The 25,816-nt window shown below is 44.8% G+C and overlaps 1 protein-coding gene across 3 annotated transcripts in view; it reads right to left on the bottom strand.

Moving 5' to 3' along the window:
* The window catches only part of LOC139757243 (pikachurin-like), a 474,495-nt gene that overhangs the window by 308,894 nt on the left and 139,785 nt on the right, over positions 1 to 25,816 (bottom strand). The gene's annotated exons all lie outside the window — the stretch shown is intronic.

Raw genomic sequence — 25,816 nt, 5'->3', positions numbered from 1 at the left:
GAGACATTCAATATACTGATGAGAAGAAGTAAAATCTCGCGTCTTTACATCCGTGAATAACTTGAGCGGCGCGCCGCCCGCCGCCCGCCCGCCGCCCTGGGTCGCGCCCACACCGCGCTGTTGCATCCGCTGGCATACCACGACCGTTTCTTCCTGTGAAAGTCGTCGATAAATCGTTACCAGAACGACGACAAACCCGCAGGCGAAGTAGTACACCACACCCCAACCCCAAACCCCACCAGCCCGCACAACCTGCCTGTGAGAGAGAGAGAGAGAGAGAGAGAGAGAGAGAGAGAGAGAGAGAGAGAGAGAGAGAGAGAGAGAGAGAGTCAGTCAAAGCGGCACTCTACAACGACTGGCACAGAGCGCTACATCAAAACATAACAGCCTCGAATATGATCCACCAACGCACCGGTGGCGCTTGCGTGTATTACCATACGTCTCGTGATGCAGGCTCAGGCCTCCACCTTCATCGGTCCGTCAGAGGCCAAGCCGAATCCCGGCTCGCAACGCGATCAGCCAGGCTGTTAGGAACTGCCTCCCGCAGGCTTACGTACCTAACCCAGCCTGAATGATCATGGACACCCAATACACATTTATCTAGTACCCAATGTTTCCACCAGCTGGCCAATAACTTTTTTTCTAAATATAATTGCACACACCGCACTGAACAATGTGATCCATCTGTGTGCAATTGCAGCATTCTATCTTACCGTAGTTACCGTACCTTTCTATGTACGGGCGCTGTTTTACGTTGTATTACATGGAGTGACCTGGGAACCACACACACACACACATTTTCAAACACATATGATGGTAATATGTATGTGATTAACCCGTCTATCAAACAAGTACAGACCACTGTAACCATCTGGTCTTCCAGATTGCCCCTGGTAACACCTTACCAAGCGGAGGTATTCCTGTAATCCATTGTTATAAGGGAACGAAGGACTCTTGGCTAGTATAGCGCGTAGGATGCAAATCCACATGAAGATGGTTCACTGGACCTTGTGAACCTTTCAGACGAAGGGAGACAGAACCAGAGACGGTGTTTTCCACAGAATTTTGTAATGAGCTAAGTTTAGCAAGTAAGGCGTGTGAAATTGTGTGTGTGTGTGTGTGTGTGTGTGTGTGTGTTGTATTCCCATCTATACTAAGACAGAAGAAGATAAGATCTGAGGTCAACTATTCACTTTACTGAGGTACACAGATAACAAGAGGCAAACACAGGCCGGCTGGTTTACACGTCGTAGTCTATTGGTTGAAGGTAGTGTAGATCCATAATCCCATTTCATTATTACTCTCGAAGGCACTATGAACATCATGACATTATCATCACACTTATCAAAGATTTTATACATTGACAACAAGATTATAGCATTCTCTTTACTCACCAGCGCCTCTTAACAACAGCTATAACCCGCTAACACCTACAACCATCCCCCCAAAAAAAAGATGTGAACTTACGGAACTTACAACACTAATTACTAATGAGTCACAACCTGGACATTCCCAGCCCGTCGTGTCAGCCACAGACATAATAACCAACACCTTCTTCCCCCCCTCGCCACAACCGGAGCCCCACAAACTATATAAACCTGACAAACTACAACTGTGTAACACAACCACAACACCCTGAGGCGACAACGACCATCACATCACACAATCCCCCACCCTACACCGACTTCTCGTACCGCCAACATCACGTCGCTCTCGCAAACGACATCTCTACAGTCGTTTCAAAACGACAAACAGACGTACACACACACAAAATCTCCCTCACAAAACGACAGCTAAGAACAGACCAACCAAGTTTGTCTGGCTGCTCAGGCTAACAGCCTCCAACCCTGACAACCTGCTTTGTATTGACCGCTGAAGAAAGGTCGAGAGAGAGAGAGAGAGAGAGAGAGAGAGAGAGAGAGAGAGAGAGAGAGAGAGAGAGAGAGAGAGAGAGAGAGAGAGAGAGAGAGTCACACACACACAAGCCCCTCACCGTACTCCTGAACGAACTATTTCTCTGGTATCTTTATTCAACATTTTTTTCTTCTTTTTTTTTGACGAAGAAAACTATGCATTAAGGAAGTCGCGTTATTTAACCTTTGACCTGAGATTTTAGATTCAGGTCGAAGTCCAGCGCATAACACACGAGAGTCGTAGCGCTCGTTGGTCATATCTATCGTTCTGTTAGGGGTCGTACCGTCCAGCACCAAGGTCGTACCGTCCAATACAAAGGTAGTACCGTCCAACACAAAGGTCGTACCGTCCAATACAAAGGTCGTACCGTCCTGCACAGAGGTCGTACCGTCCAACACAAAGGTCGTACTGTCCATACAAAGGTCGTACCGTCCAGTACAAAGGTCGTACCGTTCTGCACAAAGGTCGTACCGTCCTGCACAGAGGTCGTACCGTCCAACACAAATGTCGTACCGTCCTGCACACAGGTCGTACCGTCCACTACAAAGGTCGTACCGTCCAGTACAAAGGTCATACCGTCCAGTACAAAGGTCGTACCGTCCAGTACAAAGGTCGTACCGTTCTGCACAAAGGTCGTACCGTCCTGCACAGAGGTCGTACCGTCCAACACAAATGTCGTACCGTCCTGCACACAGGTCGTACCGTCCACTACAAAGGTCGTACCGTCCAGTACAAAGGTCATACCGTCTAGCTCAAGAGCATAAGCCAAAATCCCGCTCCAGCTCGTTCAAACAGACCAGTCCAGTTGACCATCGTCACCAAGCACCCAATCCTCTTGTGCACACACTGACCCCCACACACTAAAGCCACACATATCCTTCGTACAAACACATTTATTTCCCTACAGACCCTTGGCTAAATACCATTACCGCTATCATGCAACATACCATACCTCAACAAACACATCTCAAGCATTAATACATCGTCCATGTCACGTACATGCGATAGGGACTAATGCCCACTATCAGTAATTGTGTTATTATCATTATGTTCTTGATTCGCATGAGTTCGAATCCTGGGCGCGGCAGTCGGCCTACACCCAACCCAAGTGTTCATCCTCCCCTCCAGGGCTGGTCCACAAAATGAGCACGTGGCTTAGGCTGAGGTATGTGTGTGTGTGTGTGTGTGTGTGTGTGTGTGTGTGTGTGTGTGTGTGTGTGTGTGTGTGTACAAAAACAGAAGTAAAGACATGACACATATTCTTAAGGTTAAGAGACGGGAACAACACGAGTGTAAAACTCTCTCCCCGTAACAAATAGCGATCAAAAACAATATCAACACACACACACACACACACACACACACACACACACACACACACACACACACTCCTAAATGGCTCTGATATACGGTTGATGGATTCTGACCATCTTTAAAGACACCGTAAAGTGGATGGGTCACAGGCAGGGAGACAAGACGAGACCTCGATATGATCATCATCCAGCGGGTGGAGGGGGAGATATATATATATATATATATATATATATATATATATATATATATATATATATATATATATATATATATATATATATATATCTTTTTTTTATACTATTTGCCATTTCCCGTCTTAGCGAGGTAGCGCTAAGAACAGAGGACAGAGCCCTTGAGGGAATATCCTCACTTGTCCCCCTTCTCTGCTCCTTTTTTGAAAATTAGAAAAAAAAAACCCGATAGGGGAGGATGATACCATCAGAGTAACGACTGAATGACGGGAGTAACAGTTCAAGAAGTGGAGGCCCTCCAGAGAGTAAAACTCCCTCCCTCCTTCCCTCCCTCACTGTACTGTACAAAAAGGTAATCACACACCGGCTCTGGCCATCACGGTCAACTTCCAACCTCATCTCCCATGCCGCAGTTACGCAAGGTGTACTCATAGTATACTACACTCTCTATCCCTCCCACGTACCTACATCTACGATACCCAGACATGACCAGGGGGCACACACACACAGCGCTCCGGGGGGCACGACTGGAAGGGGTTAGTTAGTCAGCCACAGTGGTATTTCTGAGTTTATAATTTGTCCTCTTAAGCACGAGCGTATGAGCCGTGAGCAAGATGGTTACGAACCCTTGGGTATAAAGATCTATCAGCTCACCTGCCACAAAACAGTCAGGTCAGACGTCCCAGGACATCAGACTCGAGTGTCGTGTAGTTCTTCTTGTTCAAATCTCGTTTACCGTCGTGCTCAAGGGTCGTACCGTCGTCCTCAAGTCATACCGTCGTGCTCAAGGGTCGTATAATCGTACTCAAGGGTCGTATTGTCGTGCTCAAGGGTCGTACCGTCGTGCTTAAGTCGTACCGTCGTGCTCAAAGGGTCGTATTCAAGGGGTTCATCCCTCTTGAGAGGAAGAAATTATTACTTGACAGTGTAGCAGGACTTAAAATGACAAGCACAGCATCCACCAGAGTAATCTAGAATGATTAACCAAGACGATTAATCAAGCTCTTTCGAATTATATAACATCATCACTATGGCCTCCCCATATAGAAGACACGTCCCTTAATACACCTCTCCCCCCCGTTTTTTTTTTTTTTTTTTTTTTTGAAGTGACAGGAATATACGGGCACCAACAAATCCAGGCTACAGAAAATGGGAGACTAGGATACTAAAAGACTATCAGGGTTGGTGAGACAACCCTATAACCTAGGAACCTTTGGGAACGATGGTATGACCCTTGAGCACCTACGTTCGACCTTTGGGCATGGGTGACCTGCCCCAATGACCAGACTTCAACAACGCCCTCCACGACTTTCGGGGTCGTACGAGCGTCGTGCTCAAGGGTCGTACCGCTGTCTCACGGCACGGGGTCGTCACTCAGCGGCACCAACATACGACACAAAGACGAAAAAGAATGAAAAAAAAAAAAAATATGTTGAATCTTGCTTGGTTTCCAGAGCGCTATGTCTTTATTACGTGCGTGAGGGCTGGCGTCCAGGACGAGCCCCTTGGGGTCTGAGGGCCTGGAAGCGCTGGGATGTGTCTCCAACAATCTCCTGCTTTGTCCCAAGCAAGAGACCTGAAATACCAGAGGAACTCTGTGTCACCCACAACACGACAACGCTGTACTTCATTCCCAACAACATTTTCGTCGGACCACATTATAATATCGTGATGTTCAGTTCCGGCCGTCAAACTTGATCGAGAACGAAGGGAGAACTAGAAGGAAATGCAGAGACTAGCAACACAACCAATGCCGTCGTTCAAAAGTAAAGATTACAGAGAGAGAATTAGATCGAAAATCACTTTCTCAAAGACTACGAGATCTGAGTTCTCCTGTCGCTATCCAAAGGGAAAACTAGAAGGAAATGCAGAGAGTAACAACATAACCAATTCCGTCGTTCAAAAGTAAAGATTACAGAGAGAGAATTAGATCGTAAATCATTTTCTCAAGACTACGAGATCTGAGTTCTCCTGACGCTATCCATGTAGATTACGAGCTCAGGCCATCATTACTGTCCTCCAGCAACTCACCTCAGCCAAGACCATCGAGTCGAGTGGCGTCCGTCCTTCCCATGTACTTCCACGTCGGCCATCCAGACACACGACTTACCTCATTCCTAATAACGCCTAAAGCGTCTCAAGATTTTATCTTATCTCTTTGGGCCTTTGGGGGCATAGGTAGTCGAGTGTGCGACCCTGAAGGACCACCCTTACAAGCCCTAGCACTTCGCCTGGAACGGTCTCCCCCAAATCGGATCCCTGGAACGTCTCTGGGTCAACTGGAGAGGGACCGAGACCTGGAAGCTGTAAGACTCACTCCAGTGTTAACAAGATACTGGAACCCCTGAATACTACCGCCCCGCCCCGCCTCGCCAGGGGAGGAGGTCGGGGAAGAGAAGGTCTCAAAAATGGGAATTTATTTTTACTGATTTTCTCCCAGAGATATAATTAAAGTTCAGAGGTCGACGGAGGTGCATCGTGTCTCACTCCACCATCGCCTAGCTACAGCGGTGTGTGTGTGTGTGTGTGTGTGTGTGTGTGTGTGTGTGTGTGTGTGTGTGTGTGTGTGTGTGTGTGAGAGTGTGTGTGTATGTGGGTGGGTTGGGCCATTCTTTCGTCTGTTTCCTTGCGCTACCTTGCTAACGCGGGAGACAGCGACAAAGTATAATATATATATATATATATATATATATATATATATATATATATATATATATATATATATAACCCAAGGTTCTCTCGCTATAAGCCATATAAATTCGCTAGTCATATAATAAGTTTTTTCCCCGTTATTGGTGTCAAGATTTATATATCTATATATATTTCTTTCTTCCAGCGACCATCATCCAATACCTCTGTACCGTAATGGCGCTCCCACGCCCTCGTCTGCGCCAGTAAAATGGCGCTGATGGCGCGGAAAGCAGTCCACTCACAGCTCCAATAACCAGGGCGAAGGGAAGGAGATCTGACGCTGGGGGAGGGAGGAGGAGGAGGAGGCGAGCGCGTCTTGGGGGCGCGGGAGGGGCGCGGGAGGGGGCGCCTCCTCTCATTTCGTTGAGGCCATCATCACATCACGTCGTTCTCGACTCTCAATGCCGGCCAGGTAGCACTCAGCAAGACTCCAAGGAATCCACACCGCTGGCTGTATGTGGTGTGTGTGTGTGTGTGTGTGTGTGTGTGTGTGTGTTGCGTGTGTGTGTGTGTGTGTGTGTGTGTGTGTGTGTTGCGTGTGTGTGTGTGTGTGTGTGTTGCGTGTGTGTGTGTGTGTGTGTGTGTGTGTGTGTGTTGCGTGTGTGTGTGTGTGTGTGTCTGTGTGTGTGTGTGTGTGTGTGTGTGTGTGTGTGTGTGTGTGTGTGTGCGTTGCGTGAGTGCGTGTACGTGTGTGTGTGTGTGTTGCGTGAGTGCGTGGGCGTGTGCGTGCGTCTGCGTGTGTGTGTGTGTGTGTGTGTGCTGCGTGAGTGTGTGTGTGTGTGTGTGTGTGTGTGTGCGTTGCGTGAGTGCGTGTACGTGTGTGTGTGTGTGTTGCGTGAGTGCGTGGGCGTGTGCGTGCGTCTGCGTGTGTGTGTGTGTGTGTGTGCTGCGTGAGTGTGTGTGTGTGTGTGTGTGCTGCGTGAGTGTGTGTGTGTGTGTGTGTGCTGCGTGTGTGTCTGCGTGTGTGTGTGTGTGTGTGTGTGTGTGAAGATTCCCAGCACTGGGGCTGGCTCCTATGGTGACCTGGTGGTTGGGATCCTCCCAAGCAGATTCGATCCCCACCGAAGCGTACTGGTATTCAATGGTTTAAGCTGAGGTTTTTTTATTCGTAAGCTTAAGCTGACATTATCATGTGAAGGTTTATGATTAGAAAAAAAAAAAGCATTTTTGTACAGCTTTACCTGAAACTGACTCAAGACGGCTTCTGTTCAAATTGTTCTCTGACGGTTTAAGTAAACTTTATATATTATGGTTTAGGCTCAAAATTCAATCATTTCTTTCCTTCTTTCCCACTTGTATAGAAAACAGAGTCATTGTCTGTTCAAACACCTGTCTACATCCTACGATTAATCTCCCGCATTTCTTCCCTCCCTTCAAACAGTTTGGTTCTCGACCAAACGTTCATCAGAGAGGCCTGGTTCACCAGGCTGTTGGATTACGTCAGTGTAAATCTAGGACCATCATTAGCCATGATCAATCCCATCTTTCAAATCAGCTACAGGCGATCCTAGACATCCTAATCATCACAAAATCTTAATTAGAGAATTCGAGGTTTTTTTCTCTTTTTCCCTTTCCACTTTTCCCTCTGATCAATCAGATTTTGTGAATCTATTCCACGTCGCTTCCTCTACTCTCTCTCTATATCCTCTCCCCGAGGTGCCTTTAATCTCCCCCCAGCTCCAACCTACCTCCCAGAACTCCTTTCTTCAAGGCCTGAGATTTCGTTCTCCCCCAAATCGGTTCGCTTCTCCTGCTTCTAACACCGTCAAGGAAAAATGGGGGAAAAAAAAAAGATGAAAAAGAAGAGAAAATTCAAGGACCTCGATGCCACACCTCGCCGAGCTGTTTCAGCTCAATAAACTCAATTTTCTGATTCGTTTCTCTTAATTATATAGGGGGAGTCTTACACCTCCATCCTTACACTGTTACTGGAACACTCACATGAAGACATACATTCAACCACCCCCAAACACGCACTCAACACACCTCCCTCCCTCATTCCAAAACTCGCACCATCTTCCAACACACACTCTACGAACTGGTAACAATATGTCTTTCGAAGACTCATTCATTCTTCCCCTCCAAGACTTTACCAACGAAGGAAATGGAATCAAGTCTTCTACAGCCATCAAATTTCTCACAGATAGCTTCAGCGATTCGTCACCTTCTCCTAACCACCCTTACCTTACCTTACTTTACCTTACCTTAACTTACCTTACCTTACCTTGCCTTACCTTGCCTTGCCTTACCTTACCCGCCCACGTCTAACCAACCCTTGGGACCTGAGGAATAATGGCTATGCAAATCATGCACATCCAACACAGTAGTTCCTTCCAGGAGGCAATGCCAGCGACATAAAACAATGTGTTATGAGTCGTAAAAATGTGTAATGCTCCCCCGTTACCATCACATAACTTGCCTGTAACGAAAATAAAACGTTACACGGTGTCCTCTGAATCCATGATAGAAACATCACCAGGAGATGGGAATCGTTTAAGCTCGCCTTCACGATGGAGGAACGCAGGCCTGTTACCCAATCAACGAATACAACTGTAAGACTTATCGTAAATATATACATAAATCATTTACAAGCTGTAAAACTTATCGTAAATATATACATAAATCATTTACAAGCTGTAAAACTTATCGTAAATATATACATAAATCATTTATATACATAAATATACATAAATATACATAAATCATTTACAAGATATAAAACTTATCGTAAATATATACATAAATCATTTACAAGCTTTAAAACTTGTCGTAAATACATATATACATAAATCATTTACAAGCTGTAAAACTTGTCGTAAATACATATACATTAATCATTTACAAGGATGGAAGGAGGATTATATATACATTTGCCACCCGTACCCGACTACTCACTTGGGCCTCTTACGATAACGGTTACACGTCTTTTGTATGATGGCCTGACCTCTGACCTGACCCTTAGGAATCAGGGTCACTTTACATCAACGATGACACGACCATCGTGCTCAAGTCAAGTCAAAAAAAAAAAAAAAAACTTCAGCTCCTGAAGAAGTTCACTTTTTGTACATCTATTATTCGTTTATGGAGACTATACAAAAAAAATAATGCCCTTAATATTTTTTCTTCCCATACAGTGGACAGAGTCATCTCCAAACTATGTCCAATTCTCACTGGCTCGTGACCTGAGTTAAACTTTCAATACCTCGCTTCTAAATCTATGGCCCCACTGACAACGACAGACATATATCAGGCATCAAATTCCTCTTTGTCTGTTTGAATACAAAGGTGTCGTGAACACACACACACGAATTTACACTCAGGTAATATACGCGAGGGTCGGTTACCATCCTACAGAGAATATGGGTCAAAGATTACAATTCTGGAGGGGGAAAAAAAGGGGTCGAAAGAAAATTAAAAGTTCGGCCATTTTCAATACACCCACGAGAAAGAGAGAAAAAAAAAGGCTTACAAAACAATAACAGACGTAAATCCAGCTTACACACCTGTTACGAGGGATGAGGTCAATGTGAAGGTCAGACACGTGAACCTGACTGAACTGGTCAAACCAGAGTCAGATATATCCTTAACCCTTTGAACACAGCATTATTACTAACGATGCTGGACCACGACGGCACGATGACCTTACGGTAGGATGGCTTGACCCTTGACCTAACCCTTTTAAAGGTCAAGTCAGACGTCAGCCCATCATACCCAAGGATCGTACTTGAAAGATCGTAAAGTCGTACTCGACGGGTCAAACTTATCGTTATGTGAACTATGACTTCTCTCTCATGCACATGAGACACACACACACACACACACACACACACACACACACACACACACACACAGAGCTGGAGTGAACTAAAAGGTCAAACAGTCGTATTGATCTAACAAGGTGAGGGTTCAATAAGTCAGTTCGCTTCTGACGCTCTCCTAGATGGATAGTTGACAGTCTTGACCATGAGCAGTGTGTGTGTGTGTGTGTATGTGTGTGTGTGTGTGTGTGTCGCTGCTTCTAACTGCCTGACTGGATAGAAGAGAGAGACCATAGCATGGTCCGTTCATCGCCCCTGTAGACAGCAGACCTCCCAAACCCACGTAAGGTAAGGTCTCCAGACCCAGCTGTGGGAGTAGAAGACCTCCTAAACCATCTTAAGGGAAAACGTAAGGTAAGGTAAGGTCGCCAGACCCATCTGTGGGAGTAGAAGACCTCCCAAAGCATCGTAAGTTATACGTAAGGTAAGGTAAGGTCTCCAGACCCAGCTGTGGGGGTAGAAGACCTCACAAACCATCGTAAGGTAATACGTAAGGTAAGGTAAGGTCGCCAGACCCAGCTATGGGGAGTAGAAGACCTCCCAAAGCATCGTAAGGTAATACGTAAGGTAAGGTAAGGTCGACAGACCCCAGCTGTAGGGTTAGAAGAAGACCTCCCAAACCATCGTAACGTACATGTATGGTGAGGTAAGATGGGCAGACCCTATCTCTACAAAGTGTATGGCATTTAACTCGAGTTTACGTAAATGTCACTCCGTCACTGACCTTGCCCTTCATCGCTTCCAAACTCAGGTGTACTTCCAATCCAACCTAAAACCTAAAAAATTACATACCTTAAAAAATATCAAACTTTTTTACATGTGCGGATTTATTTCTCTACTTTCTACAAAACTAATATCATCGATACGATGCAGTGCATCACGTATCGTAAGCAATCACTATCAATTACTTAATATTACTGTAAACGAAGTAAGCTACATTGTCAAAAAAAAATCTTATCATTATACTCTATTTCGAACAAATTCTATATAACAAACTTTTGAGCAGTTTCTCTGTCAAAATTCTATCATTATAATTCTGAAATTTGCATACACAATCATGTACATATATACACAAATGTAACCATACGCACAAACGTCTCTTTCTTATATATATATATATATATATATATATATATATATATATATATATATATATATATATATATATATATATATATAAATGAATACTTTTCATAAAGTCCTAAAATACGTCTCATACTTCCACAATTTCCACAATTGGGAAGCGTCGCATAAGAAGGATATTCCTCCTTCTGCCTCACTTGTTTGTAACGCGGAAACATTTCCATGATACATCCAGGTTGTAAACCCTAGACAAATTGGTACATTAGCCAGTGGATGGCCTCCCACACACACCCACCTGGAAAAAGACTACTGCATGAAGTTATAAATTGCCATCCTCAGAGCTGTTTGAATAATTCACATGACTGAAAACAATTCATTCATTCTTACTGTTGATGGGAAATACACATCAAGGTTTTTGTGTGGGATTTTTTTTTCCTCCGTGCCGAGTTATGAGAGCCGAATAATATGTTCTCGTTCTATTTTTCTTACTTTTCTTTATTGCTATTAACAGCGGTGGTGTGTGTGTGTGTGTGTGTGTGTGTGTGTGTATGAATCATGAAGTATCTGTACAAATCTATGAGACATTTTCGTAGTTTTTTCATCATTAAGGTTTTCCCCTACGTATAAGCCTCCGTTCTCTATCCTAGACACATCCAACTCAACCCAACTCGCAATTTCTTTCGACAAAAACGCGAGGAAACTTTCGCCGTTAGTGTCCACCACTGGGCCATGTATGGCTCAAGATGGGCGCGCGTTATAACCCCACACACACACACACACACACACACACACACACACTTCTCCATCTCACCAACCTGATCATACACTTTACCACTCCCAAACCTCCCGTATAACTGTACATCACAAGTGGCTCTTAAATAATAAGTCTTAACTCCATACCAAAAATTCCTTCCTTTTCCTTTTTTTTTTTTGTTTTCTCTCTCTCTCTCCCTCCCCACTTTCCCTCTCAGCCCTGCCACCCACTTACTTTCCACCCATTCCATATTCCCCTCCCGTCCCGTCCAGCCCCGAAGTACGACGTATGTAAGACTCGTGCTAAGAATATAACCTAAGGTCTTCTAAAGCCGATCTGCCTCTCATGGTTTCCAACCTCCCTGAAGAACCTCCTGTCTGCCACGCCTTCTGGAGTTCCTTCGTCGTCAGGTAGAGGACCTCACCACCACCACAGCAGCCACCACACCACCACAACCACCACAGCCGCCACACCACAACCACCACCGCCACACCACACCACCGACGGCGGGATCATCGTATTCATCATCGGTGCTGTAACAACCATCACCTTCGTCATTAGCGGTCATCGTTAACGAGGTCTAAGAACTCGCTCGGAAAAAAGATGGCGTCTTAAAGAACTTCCGGTCCCTGCATTAAGGCGACACGGCTCTCGTGTGTGTGTGTGTGTGTGTGTGAGAGAGAGAGAGAGAGAGAGAGAGAGAGAGAGAGAGAGAGAGAGAGAGAGAGAGAGAGATAACGAACCATGGCTTCGGGCAGTAACATCACTCCACTGCCTCGAGATGTGGTTAACTACCCACAACCCATGTTCAACAAGAGTAATGGATGAGGATGATGATTGGTGTTGGGGAGGGAAAGAAAAAAAAAAAGAGACACAAACTAAACTTGTTTCAAGAATCGTTGAAGTGAGGAAGTGGTGGTTAACCAGTGGTGTTAAGCGACCTGCAGACGTCATCACGATATATAGAAAATGGTATGTGTGTGTGTGTGTGTGTGTGTACATATACGAGTTTCTAGCTCCCTTTTACCACAATTCCAGGGGAGAGGCGTGAAGCCAAGGCTTGTGAGTGAGGAAGGGAACCTAGGAGGGGAGGGGGAGGGAGGGAGTGAGGGAGGGAGGGAGGGAGTGAGGGAGGGACCATATCATAATCACAACGAGAGCCCAGAGGGAGGAGCAGCAGGACATATGGGAATGGAGGGAGGGAGGGAAGGGAGGGAGGGAGGGAAGAGGGGAAGAATAAGCCATATATCCTCAGGGGAAATCGTGCCAGAGTAGGCACGGAGGCTAAAGATGTTAGTGAGAACCAGCTAAGACACAAGGGAGAAGGATCTATACACACGTTACCCCGCACGAGGAGAGGGGCGGGGGTTCGGTCTTAAGAGCAGGCAACTGTATACACACATACACACATCAGCGGCATCATCTGCATACACCAGCTGACACTGCACCATACCAGGTGTTGACGATCAATACAGACACAAATACACATACACACATCAGCGGCATCATCTGCATACACCAGCTGACACTGCACCATACCAGGTGGTGACGATCAATACAGACACAAATACACATACACACATCAGCGGCACCATATGCTTACACCAGCTGACACTGCACCATACCAGGTGTTGACGATCAATACATACACAAATACACATACACACATCAGCGGCATCATCTGCTTACACCAGTTGACACTGCACCATACCAGGTGTTGACGATCAATACAGACACAAATACACATACACACATCAGCGGCATCATCTGCTTACACCAGTTGACACTGCACCATACCAGGTGTTGACGATCAATACAGACACAAATACACATACACACATCAGCGGCATCATCTGCTTACACCAGTTGACACTGCACCATACCAGGTGTTGACGATCAATACATAACTTACACATGATCCTGGAGAATGTGGCCATTATCAATCAATGTGGTTTTCGGTGCGTATTTGCGGTTTTTTTTAAGATATTCAGCCTTTGGTTGCAATCAGCTCAGTATTATCATTATTATCATTACCATTATGATGATAATTATAATTATCATTATTATTATTATTATTATTATTATTATTATTATTATTACTATTAGTATTATTATTATTATTATGATTATTATTATTATTATTATTATTATTATTATTATTATTATTATTATTATTATTATTATCATTATTACTATTATCATTATTATTATTATTGTTATTATTATTATTATTATTATTATTATCATTATTATCATTATCATTATCATTATTATTATTATTATTATTATTATCATTATTATTATTATCATTATTAATATTATCATTATTATAATTATTGTTTTTGTTATCATTACTACTATTACTACTTGACCAACCTGTAACGCCCATTTATTTCGAGCAACAATCGTGTTCGTTTGTGCCATAATCGAACCCTTACATTACCAAAGCAGATGTACACGATCTCTTAACAGCTCAGCTAGTTCACCAGTTCGTTAAACACCTGCTGACCAATCAGCGTTCTCTTACTCCCCAGTCGTCGACTTCATCAGTATTAAGTTTTCTCTCTTATTATACCTTCCTTCTTAATTCATCAGCGACTGTATTCACCAACTGTATTCATCAGTTACTGTATTCATCAGTTATTGTATTCAGGAACTACATTAATCAGTTACTGTATTCAAGAACTGTATTTTCTCGGTAGTTAGCAATCAACCAGTAGTGTTCATCTGTCACCTGGTGAAGCTTAAGCTAAGCTTAGTGTGAGTACTCAAGAAAACATTACCGTTAGTGCAAAAAAAAAAGAAAAGCTTATTCTCTTGAGCACAAAGATAAGCTCCCTTTTTGACCCTAACTACTACGGGTCAGGTCAAAGGTCACGCCATCATACCCAAGGGTCGTGGCGTCGCGCTTCAGCATCCTTCTGTCCACAGCTCCTGATTCACAGCTTTGCGGTTGGTTACTATGCACACATGACACTAACACTTGACCGGTACCACAACTTGATTTCTTTTTCTATCTTCAAAAACTTAACAAGTCGCCGGTCACTTTCCTCAAGTCAAATATCACTGGTTAGTTGTGATGACTTAAATGTCAGCGCGGGCCCACCTGGGTTCGAAGTCTGAATGCGGCCGTCGGCCCACATCCAACCCAGGGGTTCATCCTCCCCACGGAACTGATCAGAAAACAGGTAATTGGTTAAGGTTAGTGTGTGTGTGTGTGTGTGTGTGTGTGTGTGTGTGTGTGTGTGTGTGTGTGTGTGTACACACATACGAGAAAAGACAAGGTATATATATTTCATACACATTCGCCATTTCCCGCGTTAGCGAGGTAGCGTTAAAAACAGAAGACTGAGCCGGGAAAATCCTCACTTGGCCCCCTTCTCTGTTCCTTCTTTCTAGAAAAGCAAAAAAATTATATCGTAATCACAAGAACTCACCGTAGCCATATTTCGATGACTGATAGCGTTTGTCAATTAGGTTAACCATATCTCCACCTTCCACATACCTGGGAATAAGAAAATATCATCAATAACCAACAGGAAGAGAAAATAAAAGAATAAGACAAATTCATGTAAATTCAAATTTTGTAATTTTAAGCACGGTAAAAATGATTTATCCTTACCAAAACCCAAGTATTAGCCAAGCGTTATGGCGTTTATACATCATACATAAATAATGTAACCTTGCGAAAATCCACGTATTAGTTCAGCATTATATGACGCTTGTGTATCATACATAACCCCGGGTAATATGAAGGTCAGACATCTAGGTCAAGGTCTATATATATATATATATATATATATATATATATATATATATATATATATATATATATATATATATATATATATGACCACCTTCTTCAGCACGAGGGTATGACCCTTCGCGGCATTTGACCTGATTCCTATGGGTGAGGTCAAAGTTCACTTCATCATACGATATGGTCGTGCTTGTCAGGTCGTAACGTCGTGCTCAAGGGGTGAAGGGAAATAAGACACAAGACACACGCTATCTTGGTACAAAAATTACGTTGTATTACCGCTTGGCATGAGACTGACCAAAGGCAGGCCTAGAGTTCATCCTCGCGATGTCAAAAGATCTCTCAAAAGGTTAGGTGAAAGTTTTAAGGTCCGGCGAGACCTTTCCTTTCCCCGACTCAAAATATCTTCGATGTTGATGAAACATACAGTAGGGCGAGATGACTGCCTCAAAACACAGGGCCATCTTGTGTGTCTCTCGAACCCCCTACCTCCCAAAACTCAAAGCGTTCGAACCCCTCTCTCAAAACTCTCTCTCTCTCTCTCTCTCTCTCTCTCTCTCTCTCTCTCTCTCTCTCTCTCTCTCTCTCTCTCTCTCTCTCTGGGGCATGCTGGCTGTAAAAAGGAAAAAAAAAAAGAATGATCCCGGGGGAACAAAAAAAATGTGTACACTTTTCAAACGTTTCCAATCGAACATCAAACGATCACCTGTTCGGAAATGTTATGCACATTGCAGCAGTGTGTGTGTGTGTGTTGTGTGTGTGTGTGTGTGTGTGTGTCTTTGAACCCACGAATCCGATCAATCCAGCAACATCTTTCCCTCTCTTTATACAGGTGTGTCTTCGTTTATACGACACATCCTTTTCACCTTACGGAAAACCACGTATTCGACCACAGAGCCACTCGGAAATAAAAACCCAATTTACCAGACCATGCTATCCAACCCTTCGACAATTATTGTCTATACGACGACCCTAGTCTGCATTGCACAGTGCAACAAGGTTGTTGAACCCCCCGTGTTGACCATCACCGAATCATATGCGTGGCCCAGAAGAACGAACGGGTGGGTGAACACACACACACAACCTCCAAACAGACTGACTTGTGTTCAGTACTGACGCAACATTATCAAGACGCTTCGCTTGAAGAAGACTCTCTCTCTCTCTCTCTCTCTCTCTCTCTCTCTCTCTCTCTCTCTCTCTCTCTCTCTCTCTCTCTCTCTAACCACACGTCGGCCTCCTGGCTTTCTATCCATTAAAAAAATGCAAAATCTCCACCTCACACATGACACTAGACAATACGTGACTCAAACGACTCATTCTTCATAACGCCATGTCTTCCTGCGGTGAGCGGTACGCGCTGCTAGCCCGGCCTGTTTGTTCGGCATTAACCTAATCAAAGAATCTTTCCCAATATAAACTCAAAGTAATAATCACATGACGTATTCAACATACAAGTTACCTACCACACTGAAAGAAACAGTCTTTAGATTAACAACTACCATCTATAATTACCCTGAACCACCCATTCAACAAACCATCATCGTATGGGACGCCCTGGTCAAACCGAGCGAGGTTTCAGGTGTCTCTTTCTAACATAAGACCAGACATGACCCTTGCCAGGGTGTGTGGGGTAGCACGCGTGTTTCCTCCCTAAGCCACGTAATAAAATGCCAGGTAAAGGTTGACAAGTTCAAACATGTTACACAACCCGGAGTAATTGTAACTTTTTTTGTGGTTGTTGTTGTTGTTGTTGTTGTTTGCTGTTTTTTTTTAACAAAAGATGAAAATACGCGAGGTCTTTTTACGTAAACAGATGGACATGATTGGTCATCATTTATGTTTACCGATCTGTATTATATTCTATGTCTGACACTACCTTTAGCCAATTGGGCATCTTCCATAGGTGACATGTACGGCAAGAAAGGTTTATCCCCCGTGAACAATGGGTCTCTGAACCACAATGCCATTCTGTCTTTAACAGCCCAGCACTTACGAATGGTCGTTAGAACACGGACAACGAGTAACCTCCCATTTTTCCCCCCTAGTTTAAGTCTTTCGTCTGGAACGTGAATACGTTCGCAGAGACAAACATCTTAGTGCATTAATAGCCTAGTTCCCCCTTGTTTACCCCCCGCCTAGATCTCCCCCAGCTTAAGCTGATGGAGGAAGGGAGGGAGGGAGGGAGGAAGACGGCGAGCCATTATGGAGCGTTTGTTTTAATACTTTAATGCTCAATATTCCTTGGACAAGGTGTGTGTGTGTGTGTGTGTGTGTGTGTGTGTGTGTGGGCTGCTGACTGAAGGGGAGGACCGTGGATTACAAATGATGGATGGTAGCCAATCCCCCTCGTCCGTTCCACCCCCCACCCCCCCCCCCCAACTTCCTACTACACTCTCTCTCTCTCTCTCTCTCTCTCTCTCTCTCTCTCTCTCTCTCTCTCTCTCTCTCTCTCTCTCCCCACCATCCTGCATCTGGCCCCCACAACCCTCCTCTCCCATTGCCTTTCCCTCGTATCTCATCGCGCCGGTTTAACTCCCCCTTCCCTCTCGTCTCCCTCCTTCCCTTCCCAGCGATCATCTCCCCAACCATCCCCGAGCCCCATGTTCTCCCCACCCCACCCACCAAACCCTCCTCTCCCCCACTACGGTGATCATGTCCTCCCACTCTCCCTCCCACTACAATAACCATGATCCTCCCACTACAATAACCATGTTCCTCCCACTACAATAACCATGATCCTCCCACTACAATAACCATGTTCCTCCCACTACAATGGTCGCATTCCTCCTACTCTCCCGCTACAATGGTCTTGTTCCTCCAACTAAAATGACGATGCTCCTCCATCCCCCACCATTCCTCCTCCCCACCACCAGCACCAACACTCACCTCGTGCCCTACACGGGTGGACATTCCCTCTGGTGCTCGCTCACCCCAACGTTCTTTTTCGAGTTACGTTAATTTTTCGTGTCCCACAACCTCTTTTTTTTGGATGAGCCACAGTGGGCGATCTACTACTACAACCGTCCAGGGAGTTGTACTTTACACACGGCGGAAGGGCACGTCCACACAATGTTGTGGGTGAAGTACACAACAGGTTGAATGCGGAATCGAACCACCAGTGCCAAGTGAGGGTGCTAGGCGAATCATCTAACCTAAAGGGCGCAAATGAGGACGTCGAAGCCAGGATCTACCTATCGCTGGGTTCCTCCAGGGCCGCTGGAAAGAACCATCAACCCTGTGGTACAATCTACGTACCAGGAGGAGAATCGATAGATCAATAATACGTCACAGACGCCGTTCCTTAAGGAACTGGAGGCGTCGACGTATTGCCCAATGCGTTCCTTGGATACAGCCGTGACGCGTCGCGTTGTTAGTTCTCCGTTGCTGGTTCCCATGACATAACAAAAGCACTGCGCGTCACGCTGACGAAGGCGCTATACGATTTTTGAAAACGCTATTCCTTGAACACGACGGTGCGACCTTTCAGTGCGACGGCATAACCCTTGAACACGACGGTGCGACCTTAGATAGTCTGATATGGCCTGCCATCTATCCTGACCCCTTACGAGTCAGGTCAAAGGTAAAAAAACCCATCACAACCAAGGGTTGTAATGTCATACTCAAGGGCTTCTGCACCCTCGTGCTCAAGGGCGTAAATACCAATACAACTCATATGACGATCATCATCTTCGTCTCTATATCCTGCTCTACTGGTTACCATATTCCTATACAAAACCAACAAAGAAAATATATAAAAAAAAAAAGGAAAATAACAAGATTAGGAGAGGGGAGAAGGATGAAAAAGAAGACGAGAAAATATAGAGACGATTATGAATTATAAAGAGGTACAGGAATGATGACGAATTGGAAGCACAAATAACAGATGAATGGGAACACGAAAATACAAGAAAGTATTTACAGTTAAGCCAAGAAGGAAGGAGCTGGCGAGAAACCCCAGGCACTGATCACCCACTGAAGAGGCGGGGAAAACGGCTGAGAAGTGGTTGGCCAAGGGAGGCAAATGGCCGACAATCCGGGCCAAATGGTGGCCAAGTAGTAAGGCCGAGGAAGCAGTCATGTGGCAGACCATCTCCTTGGTTAAATGGTGGCCAAATGGTTAGAATAAGGTGGTTACGCGGCCGAGTTTACTGGGGTCAAATGGTGGCTAAGTACTGTGGCCAAGTGATAGGGTCAAGAGTAATGTGGCCAAGTGTTGGGGTCGATGATAATATGGCCAAGTGTTGGGGTCCATAGTAACGTGGCCAAGTGTTAGGGTCGAGAGTAATGTGGCCAAGTGGTGGGGCCGAGGGACTTATGTGGCCAAATGGTGGCCCCCAAAACCCAATAATGACTCGCCTTCACAAGGAAAGGCTCGCTGTAGCTCTATTTCCTTCCCTCACCCTCTCTCAGGCATCTTTGTGACACGACGGACGATAATCCAGCCTTGGCGAAGCAGCGACTCGATCATACGAGTTCGGTCACATTAGAAATCATGAAATTTCCAAGCTGGTGTCTATCCTCCGCCATCATCCTCTTGAACAAGAAAAAAAAACGCCACGGTAAATTTCGTCTCGGGAGATGAGCAAATCACCACTCGAATGGAACATCATCTAAGTCATTTACAGAAACGCCATCAGTACTACATGGTGTATACGACAATCGCTGGGTATGGCTGTGCGACGGCGGATAAACAAGAGAGGCAACTGAGAGGAAAGGAAAACTATATATATAAAAGCGACTAGGTATCATACGTCTTAAAAAACACACACATTGGGTGAAGCGGAGGTTCAACCTTCGAGAGAGACTAAGAGAAGAAAGCGCCAACTCTTCTAGATCCATTTAAACTCTAACAAGCAAATCGCATCGAACTCTTTCCTGGAAAAACGCTCAGCAATTGCGACTAAGAATTTAATAATCTTGGTTTAGACCCTTGAAGAGAAGCCCCTGCACACTCACTCTCTCTCTCTCTCTCTCTCTCTCTCTCTCTCTCTCTCTCTCTCTCTCTCTCTCTCTCTCTCTCTCTCTCAGCCCCCGCAATATCTGCCAGTTAATATCTTCTCTCCATCTGTGTGTATCTATTCATTCATATACCCTGTCGTTTACAGATATTGCAAAATTGAAGATTTCTCCATCCTTCGAGCATATCCAGTAAATTTCTAACATATATATATATATATATATATATATATTCATATAGCTGTTATAACAAACCGTTAGAAATAATATTTCTTATTCTAACTACATTTCTGTACAATAACTACTGAATTGGGCGTTCTTGTACGACGGTTGTTAGGAGTATGTTAAGGAATAAATTCGTTTCTCAGTGTCAGCGATGTTTATATATATATATATATATATATATATATATATATATATATATATATATATATATATATATATATATATAGTCTGCAAGTCAAACTGCCATAAAGATCCTGAGGGCCCTAAAATAGTTTGTGAAGTTGTTAGGACGTGTTCTCTGGGAGTCCTGTCTCGCCGCCGAAGATAGGATCTTCTGAGGAGCCTCCAACTCCTGCAGGATACTGTCTGTGACACCCCCCTCTCCTCCTGTAGGATATGATATATATATGTACGAACGACACCTTCTGCAGGATATTGTGTGGATATTCTCCTGCAGGATACTATATATACGACCCATCTGCAGGATAGCATTTATGCGACCCATCTCCTGCAGGATTCTCTTTGTACCTGACGTTAACAAAGAATATCCTACGCAGGTGGAGGGAGGGAGCCAATACTGCTGCTGCTAGACTGCAGACGACGTCATCCGGGCTTGACCACTGGTGTTAAGCCTTCGTCAGCAGACCATCGCGTGACGTTACATCAGCCTTCCTCACGATTGGTCACTGGGTTCTCACGTTCCCGTGACGTCAATCAGGACGTCACGGGTGACAATGAACCCACCGTGCGTCATCCAGGGCCTCCCGTGACTGGCTGGCTGGCCAGCTCAGGGGAAGCAGAAATAAAAACCTAGCGAACTGAACGATCGAATTCGCTTTCAAGTTGTCACTGGGGCCTCGCGCGTGACGACGCCTTGGTGAGCAACACGTTAGTGTCCACACCTCCGTGTGAACTATGACCTGGTGTGAATACCGCGCGAAGCTACAACCCGCCTACACACTACGAGCTACAGCCAGAGTGGGAGTTCTACTGGCCTACGACGGAGCCACCTCCGCGGGCCAACACAGGTCACTTGCTACAAGGAGGAAGCTGCGCCGGTATTCTCTACGAGCGGGAGGCGCTACGTCATCGTCATCCATCAGCTCCGGGAGGGATGAAGCCGGACAGAGGGGCGTCATCCATCATAATTATCCTGGTTCCCCCCCCCCCTCCCCCCAGTGGAAGGCTGGTGGTTAGCGTAAGGCAACGCTACGAACGCAAGGCCCACTGGAGGGCAGCAGCACGTGAAAAGACCAGAGAGAGAGAGAGAGAGAGAGAGAGAGAGAGAGAGAGAGAGAGAGAGAGAGAGAGAGAGAGAGAGAGAGAGAGAGAGAGAATTACACGACACGAATGAAATGGAACTGAAAAGTAACAACAAATATTTAGTAACAATATCGAAGAGAGAGACACAAACGAAAGGTGTAGAGAAAATGCTGATCACAGAGTGATAATTAAAATCCAAAATGATTTTCAGGTCACAAGAGAAAGGAATATATAAACAAGATCTCTCCCTCTCTCTCTCTCTCTCTCTCTCTCTCTCTCTCTCTCTCTCTCTCTCTCTCACACACACACACACACACACACACACACACATCCACACCAATATAAACAGTAAACAAATGGAGGGTAACGCAGACAGTTCTTACGCAAAAAAAAAGAGAGAGAGAGAGATGGAGGTAAACACAGTCGACTGATCATTAGCGATCGTTCTCACTGGCTTGGAGGAGCGGTGTGCGCGAGACCATTAGTGATCGTTCTCACTGGCTTGGAGGAGCGGTGTGCGCGAGACCATTAGTGATCGTTCTCATTGGCTTGGAGGAGCGGTGTGCGCGAGACCATTAGTGATCGTTCTCATTGGCTTGGAGGAGTGGTGTGCGCGAGACCATTAGTGATCGTTCTCACTGGCTTGGAGGAGTGGTGTGCGCGAGACCATTAGTGATCGTTCTCACTGGCTGGGAGGAGCGGTGTGCGCGGGACCATTGGAGTCGGAGAGGATCCACGCTCCTCTGCAAGCCAGGGGAACGAAGGGTCTCTGATGGAATCATGTGACCATGATCAGAATGGGGAGACTGAGAGTTAGGACGGATAATCCTGCATGACCTCCCTCCTCAACACCTCCTCCAAACTGTTAGTGTGGTGCACAAGGAGGGAAGCTCAAAACCAGGGGACGAATACGTGCGTACGTATGTTGGGAAAGGATGAAAAAAAAATATTGTGTGTACTACACGTCCTTGATCCCATGTGAAGGTAGGAGGCCAAGTGGCCTTTAGTGTACACAAGACTGTAGACACAACAGCTGCGTGTGCGTATGTGTGTGTGTGTGTGTGTGTGTGTGTGTGTGTGTGTGTGTGTGTGTGTGTGTGTGTGTGAGGGAGGGAGGTAAGGGGGGGCCATGCTACCTCATAAAGATTACAGTGATGGAGTGGCTCAGTTAGGCTTACCCCTGCCCTCCATGTTTCACTCCACTACCTTCATTCTTCGCCCGACACGGTATCGGGGGCAAGAGAGAGACAAACTTCGTCTTCCACGGTGTGCTAGTGTCATTACGGGTTGTAGTTACTATTTGTGCGTTACGGGGAAAGAGCTTTACGCACTCTTGGTGACCCCCCCCCCCCCCCAAGTCACTTAGCTTCGTACTTCTGCACCACGTCGTCATTCCTAAGTATACACACACACACACACACACACATACACACCCTAGCCTAGACCAGAGTCTGTGTGTGTGTGTGTGTGTGTGTGTGTGTGTGTGTGTGTGTACTTTTCCTATACGTCTTATCGATTTTGAAGGCTCGTGTCTCCCCCCCTCCCTCTCCACAGTACGGTCGGTCTGAGAGCCAAATTATACCCTAAAACCACTGGTGTGTCGGTCTACGACCACCCCACGTGACCCCCGGGGAGCGGGGGCAACACCTGGACGATCTGGCCCATGTTGGATACACGTCTCTGTACAGAGAACTCCCTCAACGCTTCTCATTCATGAGACACTACCTTCTGTGGCGGGTTGTCTCAACTCCACGGCTCGTTCCTGCAACTCAGCCTTCCTGGTGAGGGCCAACTATAACCACACACACACACACACATACACACACACACACACATATATATATATATATATATATATATATATATATATATATATATATACATAAAAATGAGTTGACCATGATTAGGGCATTCAGTTTTCCGTGTCATCTAATCTAAAACTAACATAGAAGATACACGTATTTACATGTATATAGACATAGATAAACCTTTGACAGAAATATTTACGTTTGGACCCAACACTGTCCCTACGAAAACCAGAACTTTAAAGTCTGGATATCCAGGATCACCTTACAAGTCATGCCAGCTGATTAGGTAGTGGTCATGAGTGCAAAATTGATGGTGAGGAGGAGGAGGAGGAGGGGGTGGGTTGTGGAAACTGGTGACGCGGAACTTGACTGGCCTAAAATTGATGGGGTGGAGGGAATCCACAGCCAAGTGGAGTAATGGCGCGGAACTTACTGACCTTGAAATGGATGGGACTGCAGTGGATGGCGGGGAAATTGATCTGATGGAAATTGATGGGCGTTGTGTTGGGCGGAGCACAAGATGATCATCACACGAGAACTGATGGGTTAACACCTAAATTGGCACGAGAGTTGACTTGTTTGTTCGGTAATTTATGTCTATCGCCGGGGGCCAATACTTCCAAATTTATATCTCCAGTGACTCGCACCGCCTCTGTGTGTTTTCTGTTTCTATAACGCGGAAAAGCGTTTTTTTTTCTCTCTCTCTCTCTCGCTGCTGATGTCTTAAGTCTAGTGCTGTGTTAACATAAGCCTCTCAAGAAAACATGAAGTGCAATTTGTACCTGTCAAACGATATCTGTTTACGAGAGAACATATATATATATATATTGGAAAGGATCACAATTTTGCGCGTGATCAAGATATTCCTATGAGTCCACGGGGAAAATGAAACACGAAAAGTTCCCAAGTGCACTTTCGTGTAATAATCACATCATCAGGGGAGACACAAGAGAGAAATATAACAGTCAGTCCTAGCTTCGTCTCTTCGTTGTATATCAACTGACTGTTATATTTCTCTCTTGTGTCTCCCCTGATGATGTGATTATTACACGAAAGTGCACTTGGGAACTTTTCGTGTTTCAATTTCCCCGTAGACTCATAGGAATATATATATATATATATATATATATATATATATATATATATATATATATATATATATATATATATATATGTATATATATATATATATATATCATAACAGTGCTTCTTTGGTAGGAAATCATCCCAGTGTATTAAAACTCAGCATACATGCTAAAGGTGCTCTTCTGCTGGGCACTGAATACAAAGAGGCTGAAGTACGAATATAATCAAGGGGAAAAGTGTCGGGGGTTCAGAGAGGGTTGACAGATCCAGACGACAAGTGAAGGAGGAACATGATGGGATTTCTACCTGCACGACGCTCTCTCTGGTGAGGAGTAATTTTGGTGAAAAATTGTGGAGGTTCGATAAAGTTATTTCGAACGGAGAGAAATTCACAATGGTAAAGTTAAAGTAATTCGGAGTTGGAGGAGAATGTGGTTCAATAAAATGTGGCTCTGAGAGCTTAAAGAAAAAAAAGAAAAGCGTATACCAACAAGTAAAATGAGGATGAAGAAGTGATAAATATATATATATATATATATATATATATATATATATATATATATATATATATATATATATATATATATATATATATTTCTTTTTTTTCTTTCAAACTATTCGCCATTTCCCGCATTAGCGAGGTAGCGTTAAGAACAGAGGACTGGGCCTTTGAGGGAATACCCTCACCTGGCCCAATTCTCTGTTCCTTCTTTTGGAAAATTAAAAAAAAAAAAAAAAAAAAAAAAAAAAAGTAAAACAATATGATCAGAAATGCAAATACTTTGGAACAGCTCAAACTATAAATCAAACGCCGGTAATTACACTCAACCAGACCTTTACAAAACTGCGTCAGCACCTGATTCTCACACACACACACACACACACACACACACACACACACCTCTTCAAGAACGACAGTTCGAGCCTCGTGTCGTGCTGTCGTGCTCAAGGGG

Source organism: Panulirus ornatus, chromosome 25, assembly GCF_036320965.1.
Source record: "Panulirus ornatus isolate Po-2019 chromosome 25, ASM3632096v1, whole genome shotgun sequence".
NCBI lineage: Eukaryota > Metazoa > Arthropoda > Malacostraca > Decapoda > Palinuridae > Panulirus > Panulirus ornatus.
The sequence above is the reverse complement of the archived record's forward strand: the minus strand, read 5'-3'. Positions and strand labels throughout refer to the sequence as shown.